The following is a 13602-nucleotide window of genomic DNA, read 5'->3' on the forward strand; positions in this document are numbered from 1 at the left end:
AAGTACGATGACTGCTACGCGGTCTACGCGCAATGCCTGGCCGAACTGAATGATCAGCGCGAGCCCCCGACTGTCCCTCATACGCCGCAACTGGCCGTTCAAGTGCCGTCTTCCGGCGGTTGCCGCCTCCCTCCATGTGACACTGAAGTTTTCAGTGGGGACTACCAGCAGTGGCCCACGTTCCGAGACCTGTTCACCGCCATCTACATAGAAAACCCAAGGTTGGCTCCAGTAGAAAAACTGTTCCACCAGGCTCAACTTACGAACGAGGGTTTCGCGTCCGCATGGAACGCCCTCCGTGAGCGTTTCCAAAACAAGAGGCTGATACTCAAGGCCTAGCTGAAGATCCTTTTCAGTCTGCCCCAAATCCGTACCGAGTCAGCAGCAGCGCTAAAAGAGCTCCAGAGGGCCGTCCACAAGTGCCTCACGACACTCACCCATTCCGAGGTCTGAAGATCCTTTTCAGTCTGCCCCAAATCCGTACCGAGTCAGCAGCAGCGCTAAAAGAGCTCCAGAGGGCCGTCCACAAGTGCCTCACGACACTCACCCATTCCGAGGTCTCCACAGACAGCGTTTTCGCTGACGGAGTTTTAGTGTACCTCATTTCCGCTAAGCTGCCAAAGACGACCTTAGAGCTTTGGGAGCAATCCGTGACGCACAAGTCCGAAATTCCCACCTGGCACGCCATGGACAAGTTCCTGGCGGTACCTGTCTCTCGAAGTCACCGAGGACGACCATCCAGGCATGGAGACTCAGGCCCACTCCAGGGCGAGCATACGCACTGCAGACAATTCGAGAAGCAATCCGTTTCGGTCTCAAGGAAGTCCTTATCCTAGGAGTGCCAACTCGTTCGAGACCACAGTGAATCAAACGAGGAGCACGTGTGATCTCTGCTCCAAAGAGTATCATCCAATCCGGTTATGCCCTTACTTCCTTCAAATGCCCGCTGGCGCTCGCTCCGACTACATTAAGCAAAAGCAGCTTTGTTTGAACTGCTTTGCAAGGGGCCACCAGATACGAGCATGCCAAAGCGCCCACAATTGCATAATTTGTGGAGACCGGCACCATACGCTTCTGCACCGTACATCTACGAGTATCAAGCGTACAAAATCCAAGTTCGTCCAAGGCCCAGCCAAACGTTCAGTCATATTTCGCCTCCGGTACGAGTGCTGTCCTCCTAGGCACGGACATCGTTAATATTTGCCACCTGGGAAAAACTTTCCACGCCCGCGCTCTGATCGACTCTGGCTCAGAGGCGACGTTCATTACAGAACGTCTTGTGGACATGATCAAATTGCCATTCCAACGTATCCAGGCACAGGTCTCCGACCTAAATAATGCCGTATCCGCTCAGTCAAAGAAGCTCTGCAGTTTTTCCATCCGTTCTCCGACTAAGCCGGGCTTACAACTAAATGCCACAGCCTACGTTATTCCGGAATTGGCCGCGAATATTCCATCGCATCCGATCTCGCAAGGGTTCTTGAGAGACCTGCCGAACCTCACATGGGCGGATCCGACCTTCTATGAGAGTTCACAAATAGATATCCTGATTGGAGCGGATATCCTTCCGTCCATTCAGTTAAGTGGCTCACTGACCAACATCTGTGGCTCTCTCCTCGGGCAGGAGACCATTTTCGGCTGGGTACTCACAGGTCCAGTGCCTCAGGTGATGAATCAAATCTCATCGTTCTCGAGTCAAATTTCCAGACGACCTATCACACTGGTAGAAGACTCGGGGTCTTTTTACGACAGCAATTTCCTTCCAGCTCCCTCCGCAGAAGTTCTCGAACGGTCTCCTGACCGACGGAAATATTTCCAAAATATGCACTGTATGAAAGCTCTACGCTCTACGTGAATCCGTCCTTAGATCAACATAGCCTCACCAGACTATGTAACAGGGCGGCAATTTCCAATGTCTTAAATGTGCCTCTCACCCGTTCCAAGATCGTTACTAATGTGTCTTCGACGCCTTTATTTCAATTTAGTTCTCCGCACCCAGTTATGGCCCCACGTCCCCGCGCCAACCGCACCAGGGAGAACCGACGTGCTCGGGAAATTGGCTCCTACCGTTGCCGAATCTGCCAAGGAGTCCATCCGCTACAGACCTACCACCAATTTCTTCTCCTGAGCCCCGAAGAGAAACTCCGAGCTGTCCTTATCAACCAGTATTGCGAGAACTGCCTGGCTCACCAACACTCCGGCAAAAACAACCACACGCTACTCCACGTACCCACGTCTCGTCGTCCGGCCCGCTCAGCCTCGGGAGCATCGTCGCCATCTAAATCGGCTCACGACGAACGACACACTCGTCTCCCCGCGAGCCACCCCGTCGTAGGAACCACGGCGCCATCCACAGATTCCTCAAGAGCAACCCCCGTTTTGCGCATCCTCACGCCTATCCGACCGTGGAGCGACACTGAGTCGACGTCCTTGTCAAGTCCAGAGCGCCTTTTTTGGGATGAATCGGGTCCGGGGCGTACGCCCAGCCATAGGCCACCCCATTATACTTTGCAATCCTGCAAGGGGGGGGGAGGATGTTCAGGCCAGCCGTAAACAATTTCCGCTCACTGTGCCAACTCCGTGTGCCCCGGTCCCAACTCGCTCTCGCGCGATCGCAGGGGCGCTCGGATCCACAATCCACGATCCACACGGCGCTCACGGCAGTAAAAGCACCATAAGACCAAGAGTTAAGCAGTTACGATTTCACCCCCGCTTCAGACGGCCGATCTACCGCGCGACCGTCAAACCAAATACACACACATAATTATATATATACCACTAAACATAACGGTTTTCATTTCTAATGACGGCTACAGCAATTGCGTTGTGGGAGAGTTGAGCTTCGATCCGCCCCACTACAAACACCGGCTATGCTACGTGTGTGTTAGAGAGAGACAGGGCGAGAAAAAATGAAATTGTTTTCTTGATGCTGGCTATAATAATAATACGATCTTATTCAAATTCTGCAGTCTAAAAGATATGGTCATTCTCTACGATTCTGCGTTTTTAGTTTTCTCGTATCGTCGAAATTGTGGATGCCACAGATTTTCGCCCTTTGTGGGGGCGGATGTGGGCGGGGCGAAGTTTTGAAATATTTTTGTAGCAGTGACATATCACAGAAGTCTGGATCCAAAACATCGTTGCTCTAGCTCTTATAGTCTTTGAGCACTAGGCGCTAATAGGGACGGACAGACGGACAGACGGACGGACGGACAGACGGACATGGCTCAATCGACTCGGCTGTTGATGCTGATCAAGAATATATATACTTTATGGGGTCGGAAACGATTCCTTCTGGACGTTACACACATCCACTTTTACCACGAATCTAATATACCCCAATACTCATTTTGAGTATCGGGTATAAAAATACTCAATATTGGCATGAGTAAGTAACACGGTACCAAGTTTAGCCACTCTATTCAATAATCGGCTAACTTTAAATTCTCACTACACTGCCCAATTCAATAATTGATCAACAATTGACCACTGTGCGCCACTGTACCAAAATGTGTACTTGCGCCCCAACGAACCGGCAGGCAAAGAAGAAACGACTACAAAGTTAAATCAATGTCAAATAGCAATTACTGTTCTTTAGATGCCGGCTTGTAACTGCATATATATGCAAGTATGTATGTGCCTTGCTTCAACGTATAGCAGTGCACTGCACTTGCAACGTATAGCACGCCCAGTGCGCATAGCTGGGCGTTTTTTCTAGCTAGTAATATTCCACGGAATATCAAAAACGAGGAATGTATATTTGCGGTATATTTTTTTAATGAGACGGTATATTTTGGTATATTTCTGAGGGTCGGACGGTATATTTTAAATCCGCGGTCATGTGGCAACCCTGTCGGTCGTCGTTGTCGAGTCGAAAAGTTGGTTGATAATTTCTTTTTGATTTGATATTTCGCGTTGATTAATTGCTTTTTTCTAATGATATAACTACAACGAATCACACTAAACATAGTTTGCGCTTGCAAAGCAGGCATTTTACGAGGACTAAAAGAAATTCAAAAGACTGAAACCATTCAATCGCTGCACCTGTACACAGACGTGAACGCAAGAGACTTTCTTCCACACTAAGCAGCCAGAAGAGCGCCAGCGCCCGCGAGCCGCAAAGCAACAGTAACCGCAGCCATACATATACGGAAAACTGTTAAACCCTAAACGCCGTCCAATTAAATAACCAGAGCAGCAGACTTGCTATATTAACTTCCAAAGATAGAGAAGTGGGGAGGAGAGGTACCTCTGGCCACCTGGTTGGCGGTCGGCATAGGGCAGGGCGTTATTTCATAGTTTCGCTTTGGACAACGACGACGACAAGACGTAAGTTAATTGTTAACAGTTTCTTTTTTTTTTTGCATATATTTGCCGAAAAATTGGCGACTCACACAAACGCACAGCCGAACACACAGTTAGGTTTTAGAGCTGCCAAGCCGTGCCAAATTTCACATAACGGTGCATTCCCTTCATGTTTTCTATAAAAGCATACTTTTTGCAAAATTGCGACTGCGTGTAAACACACACACATATTTAAAAATTGTTCAACTCAGCTGCATTTCTTGAAACTATCTTTTCTAGCGAACAAAACGAACAGAAGCCACAATGAACGGGCAGCCATATTTTGGCGGAGGCAGCAGCTCGATATTGAACCTGCACATTACGCATCTCGATCACGTTGGCCCCTATCTGAAGGTCTATGGCCAGATCAATCGCGATGCTGCATTATTGATTACCAAACGCATTGAGAATGTGCTGCCCACATGCTTTGCCATCGAGCCCACATGGTCCATCGAGCGGGTGCAGGCCCTGCTCACCCCCGGCACAGTTGCGTGTTGAAGCAGACAAACGGGGCAGCTCCCGGGGACACGGAGTACATGCGAGTGCGTGTGTTGAGCGCCACTCCGGATGGAAACAAGCGTATGCACGTCGAGATAGAGTATGTCGATTACGGTTTCAGACGAACTGTGAGCAGCCACGACGTGAGTACCACCGATCGACCAGAACCGCTCCGAGTATCAGCAGAATATCTAACGTGTGTTCTCTCTTTTCCAGTTAATGTTCCTGAAGCAGCCGAAGCTTCTTCTGAACATCCCCGTTCTCTGCTCACAGTACATTGTGCTCGGCATTTGCGCCGAATGGGACAGGAGTGACCTGGAAACTGGATCATTTGATTGTCAACCAGACCGTGCAGCTTTCCATCGATCCCACCCAGATCTGTGGCCAGTCCTTTGCCAGTGTGCGCTGGAAGGACTTCGATTTGACTGAGTTTCTGGTGCAACAGAAACAAATTGGGGCTCCGGTGGCCACTCAACTGATTCTTGATCACTGCAAGGTGTGATCCCTCCCTGTGGAGGGATGCTCCACAGTCGCCAGTTATGGAGTACAAAAACAACAACATAATAAGTTCGAGCAGTGCCTTGAAAACTCCCACGGATGTGGCACGTGAGCAGCTGGCTGCTCGGCGTTCCCTGTCCGCTCGCTTAGAGATGCAACGCGTCGTTTCCGCGACCCCCTTGAGTGTGCTGAATACAGCCGCCGCTGACTACTCTCCCAAGCAGCAGCAACCTTTAGCAAATTTGGTAACGACTTAAAAATTATTCCCCCAATCTCCGATCTGAATATATTCACGACCTTTGCAGACAAATGTGATGGCGCCGCTTGGCCAGATGCCACCTCACCTGGCCAATACTATGAGGCGACCCATTCCTTTAACGATTCGTATGTGCCCAAAGTCGACGCCAAACAGCAGGTCTATAATTACTATAATGTTCGTATGAACAAGCCGGCGCCCAAGGCCGTGATGCTGCAGCCGTTTATGCAGGCACAAAACCCGACAGGCACCTACGCCCCGATGGCTTATGCACCGGCACGCTTCACACCACCACCGCCACAGGCGAGTGTACAGCGGACAGCAGCGCACCATTCCGGCCTTCAGGACCACCAGCCTGACACTGGGCCTGACCTATGATGTGCACGTAAGCTATGTGGAGAACGGACCGCATCTGTTCTGGGTGCAGCTGAAGAGCGCCGCCAAAGAGCTGGATACCATGATGGAGCAGATTGAGCGGATGCGACTGCAGCCGCTACCCCAATCACCTGAGGTGGGCTCTGCCTGCGTGGCACGATTCTCTCAGGACGGCAATTTCTATCGTGCCTTGGTCAGCTCCATCAAGGAGCAGCGTTTTCTGGTTGTCTACGTGGACTACGGAAACTCGGAAGTGCTGCCATCGAAAGATGTCTACCAAATACCCACGGAGCTGCTGCAGATCAAGCCATTTGCCTACCGCTTTGCCCTGGCCGGAATCAAGGAGATCGAACCCATTGACGAGAGCATGAAGCAGATCTTCAAGAACTCGGCTATGTATAAGGACTTCCAATTGACGGTGCAGCCGCCTGAGAGTGTGGGCTCGATGCAGACCTGTCATCTCTTAGGAGTTTCTCCATTTCAGGGCTGGAATATACTGGCAGAGCTGAAGCAGCAGAAGAGCTCGCTCCAGGAATACGAAAAGGCGGACCATCTGGTAAACGACGACGAGGTGGAAATCCGCTATATTGACTCGCCCAGCAACTTCTATGTGCAGAAGGTGGCCAACATCGCGCAGTTTCAAGTGCTGATGGATAATATGTTCACGTACTACAACATCAACCAGAAGGTACCCGACAAACTCACCCTGGGTGCCCCCTGCATCGTCAAATGCGATCAGGAGTGGTATCGTGCAGAGATCCTGCGTGTCGATGACTCTGTAATTGTGCGGCACGTGGACTTTGGCTACGAGCAGACGGTGAAGCGCCATCTGATCGGGCACATTGCCAAGGAGCATCTGAAGATGCCCCGCCAGGCTATCAAGTGCTGCCTGAAGGGCTTCGAGCAAAGCGAGCTGGAAATGGATAAAATCACCGACCAGTTGGAAATGCTGGCCGAAGAGTCGAACATCCGACGTCGCACCTTCAATGTGCGCGTCTTTCGCATCGAGCCAGACGGCCTGAATGTTGTGAATCTTCTCGCCAAGAACTTGAACGTCATGAAGAAGCTGTACAAGCTGTCCATGCCCTTTGACAAGTACCTTTCGCTGGAGAAGGGCCAATTCAATGGCAATACCACGCGGGCCGAGTCTGTGGTCTCCTCCGAATTGGACAAGGACCTAATTCTCAACTCCACCAGTATCGTGGAGAGCGAGGAACGCCAACAGCAGCAGCAGCAGAAACAGCCATTGCCACAACTACTGCAGCAGCAGCAGCAGACAATCCGAGGCAAGAGCTCCAGTGTCTGGGACAAACGCAGCTCAACGTCGGCCAACTCGAAGGATAGCAAGCATCCCCAGCATCTGCAGAAAATCGAGCGTAACTTGGAATCCAACTTTGACAGCCAGAGCACAGGCAGCTACAACAGTGCCGGAAGTTCGCCACGCAAGGGCAGCCGACAGAACGGACGCAGTCAGACACAGTCGCCGCGGCTGCTGAATGGAAACTCAGAGGCAAATAAAAACAGGTGAGTAGGTGCTTGGTTTTCATGACTCGTCGTCGCATTATTAATTCGGTGCGTCTTTGGCAGACGCTTCAGCAACAGTCAGTCGCCGCGCAAGGAGCCACAGTCTTCGCAGCAGCAACGTAATCAGCCCAATCAGCGTTCACAGAATGCCCCCCAGGGCTTTGCACAGAATCCTCAAAGACAGAAATCCACTTTGGATGGCGGCAGCATCTCCTCCGAGCGCTCCAGCGGCATAGAGAGTGGCGCGAGCTCTGCCAACGAAACGGCAGTGGCCGGCAAGTCTGAAAAGTATGTGCCCCTGGACAGGGCATACTCCCTGCAGGACATGAAAACCAACGGAAAGGAGGCCGTCAGCTTGTCCTGGTGGGTATCGCCTTTCCAGTTTTATGTTGTGATAAAGTCGGCGGCAGCCAAATACGACGGTCTGCTGCGCGAAATGAGACAATTCTATCGCCAAAAGTCACACCAGCCACTCCAGCTGAAGGTCGGCTCCACGGTGGTGGTGCGTCAGCGCAGAGACAATGCCATCCTCCGGGGCACGGTCACCGCTTTCAACCATATGATGCGCAAGTATCGTGTCTTCTGCGTGGACACGGGCAGCCTGATCACCGTCACCTCCGAGGATGTCTGGCAGCTGGAGCAGCGGTTCGCCAATGCCCCCTGCCTGGTCCATCGCTGCAGTTTCCACAGCGTGGTGACCAACTACGATAACTTGTACATTGTGGATCGCATGGAAAAGTTTGTGCCGGTCAATGCCATAGTTGAGTGCGAGTTCTTGTCCAAGCAGCAGATCAGCAACTCAAACAGCAGCTGCTCCTACACCGTCAACATGTATGTCAACGGCGCTTCGCTGAGGGATACGCTGGTCCAGGAGAAGTTCCTCGCCGAAGTGGCGCCAGGTAGGGACTACTTTTTCCCCGTCAAGTGCTACTCAACCTTCCTCTCCGATTCCTCTCTATTGCAGAGGTGCGTGTGAGTCTGCTGGCTGGTCAGCAGGTGCGCGGAAAGTTTACCTCCGTTAGGGATATGACCAACTTCAAGATACAGCTAGACTACTGCCACGATGTGAGTTTCCTCTGCAGTTACGTTGATACCAAGTTCGTCAAGTCAAACCCCGATATGGCCAGGCGCTTCAAGGAGTACTACGAGGGCAAATCCTATGCCTTAAATGTGAAGCACGTCTGTGAGAACAATATGTAAGTTGTGGCCAATCAATTGTCGAGTCACGATCTAACCTATTCTATTCTTCTGTGCAGTATTCATCTACGCCCCGTAATGCCGCTGTTCAAGGAAGACCGCAAATCCTTCGTCTGCAGCTATCCCGTGGTTCTCAGCAGATTCAAGGCGTTCGTTGTCTACGCTGCCGAGCCATACCGCGTGTTTGTACAGCCCCTTGCCATGGAATCGGCTATGCAGACGCTGCTCGACGACATGTACGAGTTTTACGAGGCCAAAGGCAAGTAATCCCCACAAGGAACTCAAACATAATCCCTCAACTTTGGCCCTTCTCTCTAGGTGACTCGCTAATCAAATTCAAACAGGGGCAGATCTGTGCCGCCCGGGGATCGGTTGGGAGCTGGTATAGAGCACGCATTGTGGCCAACGATTTGAATGCGCCACGCTCTGAGGTGTTCTACCTTGATTACGGCAACACGGAGGAGCTGAATCGCCAGGATATCAAGGCACTGGACGACAGATTCTATGCGAACCCCAGTGGATTCGCTGTAGAGATCAATTTACCCCTAGGCCGACCGAGCAATGAGGCAAAACTAAAGAGCCGTCTTGCCGAGTTGCTGGAGAAGCAGGTGGTCACCATTCAGCCAATTGAGGTTTGCCGCAATCACCTCATTGGCAATGTCATCACGGGCGACAATCAGAACGTGTCGAAGCGGCTGAAGGCAGAAAAACTTGTGGCCTCCCATCTGGATCTGGACTACATGCGCAAGCAGTTGGATAAGGGCAAGAGTCCCACCTACGAGTACATCGAAACCGTGGACCTGACCATGGACGATGAGGAGGACAAGCGCAGCAAGGAGAGCCGCAGCAAGTCAAGCTCGGCAAATGCCTCGCCAAAGGCCAAAAAGCCACAAAACGACAAAGAGCCAAGGAAGAAGGAGCCGTCTGCAGCCGTGCCTCCCGTTCCTGTGGCACAAATTGTAGCAGTTGCACCAGTTTCAGTGGCAGAACCATCCAAGCCAAGCTCCCCGGAACCAGCTCCATCTACAAGCAGCGCAAAGGAGCCAGTCAATACGATCGTGCAGGCCGAGGAGCCGCCACAGCCGGCTGCACAGCCAGAGGAGGACCCCTACAAGGGTATGGAAACCGTTGTGCTCAGCCATTGCGACAATCCTGCCCACTTCTTTGTGCATCCCGTCGATCAGCTGGAGAAGCTGAATCGTATGCAGGAGAACCTGCAGATTGTGTCGCCCTCGCTGCCACCGCTGGAGAATGTCGTCGACGGAGCCGATTGCGTTTCCCTCTACTCCGTCGATAAGTGCTGGTATCGCGCCAAGATCCTTGATGCCGAGCTAATGGTCCTGCTGTTCATAGATTTCGGTAACACGGATTGCGTCTCGGATACCACGGACATAAAGCAGAGCATGTTTGGCCACATGGATCCTTTCTGCTTGCCCTGTGCCCTGCCCATTGCTCTTAAGAACACACGCGACTGGGTGGATGCGGCGAATGGTATATTCAACGAGTCCTACTCCAAGATACTGCGCTACGAGTATCTCTCCCGGGGAGACTACAAGACGATCAGCTATGTTCGGCTGTACACCGATGACGAGGACGTGGCCAAGAAGCTGATTGCCGACGGCTACGCCAAGCCCCTCGAGTATGTGGCCAGCGGCTGCACTTGCTACATCTCGCACGTGAACGCCATCCGTGACTTCTACATCCAACTGGAGCGCGACTCGAAGGCCCTGGAGCTGATCGAGATGTATTTGCGCGACAATGAGAAGACCCTCGAGCCCCTGGTGCGCTTCGAGACGGGAGCCCTCGTTGCAGCTCTCTTCGAGGACGATGAGCTGTGGTATCGTGCCGAGCTGCTCAAGCAGCTGCCCGACTCCCGCTACGAAGTGCTGTTCATTGACTACGGCAACACCTCAACCACCACCAAGTGCCTGAAGGTCTCCGAGGAGATCGCCAAACTACCCAGCCTCTCCAAGAAGTGTTCGCTGCAGCTGCCATTGACGCACACTGGCTGGTCCCAGGAGGCTGAAGCCAAGTTTGCCGAGCTCACCGGCGAGGGGGAGCTGGTCTTCACTACGCAGCTGCTTAAGCCAGGCGCGGATCATGTCACCATCAATCTGATGCTCGACGAGGAGAACATCATTGACCGTCTGCTACCGCTGTGCCCGAAAAGGGAGCCAACGTCATCCACCAGCAAGGAATCCCTGGCAAGTTCTAGTTCCGGTTCTGCTGCCACCACCAAAGCCACCATCACCCAAGTGGAAAGCGCTTCTCAAATATACCTGCAGTTGGCGGAGAAGCATGCCCTGGCAGATAGCATCTGCACAAAGCTCAACGCGGGCAAATTGCAGCCAAAGAAGGACAAGGGACACTTGGGCGAACTGTGCGTGGTTCAGTGTAAAGATGATAAGGAATTCTATCGCGGGCGAATCCTGGAACTGCTGGACAACAAGTATCGCGTCTTCCTAATCGACTTTGGCATGGTTATAGAGGTCGATGCGCTGTACGAGACGCCCGATGAGTTCACCACGTTTCCCCCTCTGGCCGAGGTGTATAGCCTCGAGCCTTGCTCCGATTTTGAAAAGAACAAATCCTTGACCACAGAATCTCTGCACGATCTCTTGGAAAGCTGCGATGGTGTTGTGGTGGCAGAGATACTCGACAAGACGGCCAGTCCGCCTATTGTCCGGTTGACTATCAAAGACAAGAACGGAATGAACATTTTCGAGCAGCTGCAAAAGCTCGTGGAGGCGAAGCTGAAACGCATCCAGAAGGAGAACGAGAACTCCGAGTGCATCATCTTGCACGGCCACTCGCCCAGGAGCTTCTACGTTCAGTTGAAGACAAACTCGCAGGTTCTGGATCTGGTTGTGAGGTCGTTGCAGGGCCTAGACAAAGTTAAACTTAAGAGTCTGGATGTTGCGGCAGAGGCGGCGGAGGCGGCGATGGGAGTGGTATACTCGGAGGAGGATGTCTGCTTTTATCGATGCTTGATCCAGTCCGTACTGAAAGAAAAGGAATTTGTGGTGTTCCTCGTTGACTACTCCATTACTATGGCAGCCACGGAGATCTTCCAACTTCCCCGGCAGCTGATTGATGTGCAGCCGCTGGCCCTGCACTGCCAGCTGAGTGAGATACCTGAGGATGTGCCCGATCCCAATCTGGCGAGGTCTACGAGATAACCACACAGCCGAACGAGGACGATACAAAGCCCCATTTGGCCAAGCTGCGCATCAACTATAAGGACTTTACCCAGGAGCTAACCAACACAGTGGCCGGGGTACAGAAACCGCTTCAGGTGGAGCTGCACAACTGCGTTGTCGTGCAGTACGATGATCCCACCTCCTTCTACGTGCAAATCGAGGTGGATGTGCCGGCTCTGGAGCAGATGACCGACAAGCTGCTCGACGCAGAACAGGAGTTGCCCGCCTTCACCGACCTGAAAGTGGGAGCCGTGTGCGTGGCCCAGTTTCCCGAGGACGAGGTCTTCTATCGTGCCCAAATCGTCAAGGTCCTGGACGAGGGCAAGTGCGAGGTGCACTTCATCGACTTTGGCAAAAACGCGGTCACCGACAAGTTCCGCCAGCTGCCCGAGGAACTGGCAAAGCCGCCGTGCTACAGCAAGCACTGCGAGCTGGAGAGCGCCACCATTGCCAAGTGCAATGTGGCCGATCTGCAGAGCTTCATCGACACTCGCTTCTCCGAGACATTCCAGGTGGAGATTCTGGCCACCAAGGGCCAAGTCGCCGACAGCTGCACCTATGTCGTGAGGCTGTTCTACCAGAGCACCAGCATCAGCGAGAAGCTCCGTCTGCAGGAGAGTCAGTGAGCCCCAGTCGGACGGGTATAAAAACAATATATTGATTTGTTTTGCTAAAGCATCCGATCTAATGCAATGTATTAACTAATTTAGATGAACGAGTCTAACTTATTCAATTAGAGGGAGAGCTCACGATTTTGTTTAGCCAAGAAGCTTCATTGATGTTTCATGGAAAACCAAAATGAATGCTAATTTTGATTCAAATATTTGAATATGAATCAACCAGCAACACATAAAAAAGTTATCCAACAAAAAACGAAAGAAAACAAACAAAAAAAAAACGAAAAAACCCTCAAAAAACGTATAAAAACAAACGAAAAATGTAAAAAACCGAAAAAAAAATATTGAAATTTAGAAACAATTTGAACTAACGAAAGAATGTTAGCCGCATGGTGAATGCAGAACGATTTAATTTAAATTGCTCAACCTTTTGTAAACACATTTTACATTATCAACGAAAGGGGAATTGGAGTGGAGCAGGGAGAAGGATACTCCCCTGGGAATTATTTATTTTGTTTTCCTTTAAAAATCTATTTTAACCCCAAATTGTGGGACTTTACTCTATTCTTTACTCAATTAACCAACTGAAGAATCGCCGGATTTCATTTCCGAATATTGCTTTTGGATTATACTTTTCATCTATTCAAATGATAGCATCATGAAAATCGAAGACTAAAAAAATCTACTGGTAACCAGAGTAAACAAAACAAAAAAATACAAAACTAATGGAATGTGGGTTTATGTATTAAAACCTTTAATCACATGTCATATTTTTCTACCATTTCTTTTTCATGTTGTGAACAAACAAATATTATAAGCAAAGAAAATAAATCGGGATTGAAAGCAATAGTGTTGGTGCATTACCTGTGTATTTCTTACCTGTCCTGATCTCTCAGGTAGCAATTGGCGGTTTGGAAGGGAGGTTTGGTTCTTCCTCCAGATGGGATTTGTGGTTTCATGGAAATGCATTTGTGGAATATCAGTGCGTTTTTCACATGTCCCGATCATGCGGCCAAGACATCAGCCTGTCAGAGGGAGTCGCGCCTTGATAAGAACGGAATTATGGTAAGGTGTAAGGTGGCTTAAGCTCGCA

The 13602-nt window shown here is 51.0% G+C and overlaps 1 pseudogene; it reads left to right on the top strand.

The window, feature by feature from the left end:
• Nucleotides 1-3872: 3872 nt before the first annotated feature.
• Nucleotides 3873-13216, top strand: LOC117189996 (annotated as a pseudogene).
• Nucleotides 13217-13602: the final 386 nt, after the last annotated feature.

Source organism: Drosophila miranda (genome assembly GCF_003369915.1).
Source record: "Drosophila miranda strain MSH22 chromosome Y unlocalized genomic scaffold, D.miranda_PacBio2.1 Contig_Y1_pilon, whole genome shotgun sequence".
In the NCBI taxonomy this organism is placed as follows: Eukaryota; Metazoa; Arthropoda; class Insecta; order Diptera; family Drosophilidae; genus Drosophila; species Drosophila miranda.